Raw genomic sequence first — 4,022 nt, 5'->3', positions numbered from 1 at the left:
CATGGTACTACTGGAGGATCCTGCAATACCTCTCCTGGGCATATCCAGAAGATGTTCCAACTAGTAAGAAAGAAACATGCTCCACTATGTTCATAGCTGCCTTATTTATAATAGCCAGAAGCCGGAAAGATCTCAGATGCCCCTCAACAGAGGAATGGATACAGAAAATGTGGTATATTTACACAATGGAGTACTACTCAGCTATTAAAAAGAATGAATTTATGAAATTCCTAGGCAAATGGTAGGACCTGGAGGGCATTATCCTAAGTGAGGTAACCCAATCACAAAAGAACTCAAATGATATGTACTCACTGATAAGTGGATATTAGCTCAGAAACTTAGGATACCCAAAATATAAGTTACAATTTGCAAAACACATAAATCTCAAGAAGAGCAAAGACCAAAGTGTGGACACTTTGCCCCTTCATAGAATTGGGAACAAAACACCCAAGGAAGGAGTTACAGAGGCAAGTTTGGAGCTGAGACAAAAGGATGGACCATCTAGAGACTGCCATATCCAGGAATCCATCCCATAAGCAGCGTCCAAACGCTGACACCATTGCATACACTAGCAAGATTATACTGATAGGACCCTGATGTAGCAGTCTCTAGTGAGACTATGCTGGGGCCTTGCAAACACATAAGTGGAAGTTCACAGTCAGCTATTGGATGGATCACAGGACCCCCAATGGAGGAGCTAGAGAATATACCCAAGGAGCTAAAGGGATCTGCAACCCTACTGGTGGAACAACATTATGAACTAACCAGTACCCCGGAGCTCTTTTCTCTAGCTTCATATGTATCAAAAGATGGCCTAGTCTGCCATCATTGGAAAGAGAGGCCCATTGGTCGTGCAAACTTTATATGCCCCAGTACAGGGGGACGCCAGGGCCAAGAAGTTGGAATGGATGGGTAGGGGAGTGGAGGGAGGGTATGGGGGACTTTTTGGATAGCATTGGAAATGTAATTGAGGAAAATATGTAATAATAAAAAAAATCAAAAAAAAAAAAGAAAGAAATCTACCATAGATATTGTCTCAAAACACTGATCCTGTGTTAAAATCAGAGGTCATTGTATTGATTTTCATTCTTTTGCTGTGATAAAACAACATCACTAAGACAATATATATTTGTTTATATATATGTGTGTGTATGTATATATACATATATATACACACATACATACACAAATATATATGCATACATATGTATAGAATTCCATGTATAGAATAGTCAGATGGTATGCCATTTTTCAGTTACCTGTATGTAGATTAATCTGTGCCTGAATATCAATCATCAGCAATCTTTAGAACCTCTAATTACTATTTAAGTTGATGGATTCAACGAGAATTTCTCATCAATTAATTCAGTTCTATTAAGCATTATAGTCTTTCCAACGAAGTTCAACACACTGAAGACCTCATCACCACATAGAGTTCCCAGTGATTCTATCTATGTAAACAGAAATGATGTTATTTTGGTATACACACCAATTTTTGGCCTGGGCTATGACAGACCTTGTCTCAAGAAATCAAATAACCAAAGGAAAAATCAATTTCAAATATATGAATATAAAAAAATCCATCAATTTAGCACAAAGCTAATAGCAATATTTGAAGAAAACAAAAAGAACATAAACAACATATGAGAGAGAGAGATGTATGTGAAATACACACACACACACACACACACACACACACACATATGTGTTTTTATAATTCTAGCAGAGTAAACATCCATACAGTAAGAGTTCATAGTTATCAGCTGCATATGTATCAAAAGATGACCTAGTCGTCCATCACTGAAAAGAGAGGCCCATTGGACATACAAACTTTATATGCCCCAGTACAGGGGAACGCCAGGGCCAATAAATGGGAATGGGTGGGTAGGGAAGTGGGGGGCAGGGTATGGGGGACTTTTGTGAGAGCATTGGAAATGTAATTGAGGAAAATACGTAATAAAAAAAAAAAGAGTTCATAGTTGTAGCAGGGCAGCGCTTCAGGCAATGGACAGTTAAAAAAGAGGGCTCATATCTCAAACTTCAGACCCTAAGTAGGAATCAGAGAGAAAAAAGAAAAGTGGTACCATTACCTTGAAATCTAATACCTTTCTCCCACTGATGCACTTCCTCCAACTAGATCACTTTTTCCAAGCCTCCCGAAGAAGTGCCACTAAGGACCATATACTCAAACCTCAGAGCTTAAAAGGGCCTGTCTCTTTCACATAACCACAGACTTTTTTCTCAGGGGTATTTTTATATCAGTCTTGTCTGAATGAAGTAATAAAGGTATATGTTCAATCTTTTACCAACTTAAGACACAGCTACTATTTATATCAAGAAAATTTAACTAGAAACTGATGGCTAAATATGATCAAAATAAATTGTAAGTTGTAGTTTGAAAACACTGTCTTATATTGGGGACGAAAAAATTGATAGGAAAAAAAAAAAACTTTGCTAAGCTAATACGGCATTTAGAGATGACATTAGTTTCCAAAATTGGGCCAGGTCATAAATTTAAAAGGATAGGAAAGAAAAACAACAATATTGGCATAAGCTGGGTGAGGCTTTAAGAGAATCTGATGTTCTGGCAGAGCTGTCTTTTTTCTCCATTCTCAAATAGCAGATTATTGCTGAGGTGTAATAGAAACACTTCATTACCTCTTTGTGTTCCAGCTGAATAAGAAGGTGTGTACAAAAGCTGATGGGTGGGGAGCACTGGATTTTGCTTTGTTGCCTGCTAAATTTCTGAAGATCCAGTGATAAACTGCATAGAGGATATCACAGCAGACAGCGGGGTGAGTGACAGTTTCTCACACAGAGGAATTATACTGCCTGTTGTTATTCTCCACTGGTTCAGAACAGAAGAAATCTGTTAGAGGTCCCAGAGGGAAATTGAAGCAGTAAATTTTACTTGGTTTCAAAGCTGAAAAAAAAATAAAACATTAGTCAAACAGAAAATAAGGGAATGTGACATTATAGGTCAATATACATGGCTAAGAGAAATTTTTTGCTAATTAAATAGAGATGTAAACCTAAAGATGCTAAGTTTTTTGAGGAAATTGGCATAATTGGCATTCTATTATTTGTTGTCAAACCTTCAGTTTCAATCTAACATCACTTCATTCCTATGTCATTATCATCTTCATGAACTCCAAAAATTACATAAGCACCTTTATAAGTTCAATTTATAATGGGATATATTGTTATTGAACATTACACTTTCCTTTGTGAGCTGTTGTAAAAATTAAATGAGCATGCAGTACAGTCATTCATGGAGAGAGGAGAATTGCTGGGTAACATGGCTACATACATGTCAGAAAGATACCCTCTATTAAGTGTTACACAGTTATTGGGGAGTTTTAATTTTAGCCCAGCTAAGATGTTCTTTATAAATAAATACATATCGGGCATTTGACATATCTCTAAAGAAACAATATATAAATGCCAATGATTTAAAACATTTGAAGCATTTTGAAATATTTTGAACATATGTTTGAAATAAAATAAAGGGTCAGTAAGTCCCCTTTTTAAGCAGCATAGAGATTTCTATGTTGAATGTTTAGCCGTTATATGCCTAAATTGAGGAAAGTTTTCCTTTTTCAGCCTCTTAGCCTTATGAAGAGTTAGGGTGATATTAGTACACAATCATATTTAGCTCATTTTCTTCTTCTGTAGTAGGGCTTCTCTTAGCTTTAGAATTACACAAATAAACTTTCATTGTAATTCCATTGGACAGTTCTGCTTTGGAAATTAAAAAGTGGATTCTCATGTTAATTAGCATTTATCTTCCACTAGGGAATTCACAGCAACACTTAGGCATTAGAGCTAAGAAGATAGCTTTGGTGTGTGATACTTTAATTCTGTCTTTGTAAAGTGGAGAGTATTTTCTTCCATATTAGCTGTATTTGTCTTATCTTTAAAAGTCACCGTGTTCTTCATGAAACAGGAAAATAAAAAATGTTCTAAACTTTTATTTTTAGGATAAGTTATTTTCTAGGTCAAGTAGGAACTGACCCCATTTC

The sequence above is a fragment of the Mus caroli genome, unplaced genomic scaffold, assembly GCF_978045245.1.
Source record: "Mus caroli unplaced genomic scaffold, Mus_caroli_1 scaffold_3, whole genome shotgun sequence".
NCBI lineage: Eukaryota > Metazoa > Chordata > Mammalia > Rodentia > Muridae > Mus > Mus caroli.
This window is presented reverse-complemented; position numbering follows the sequence as displayed.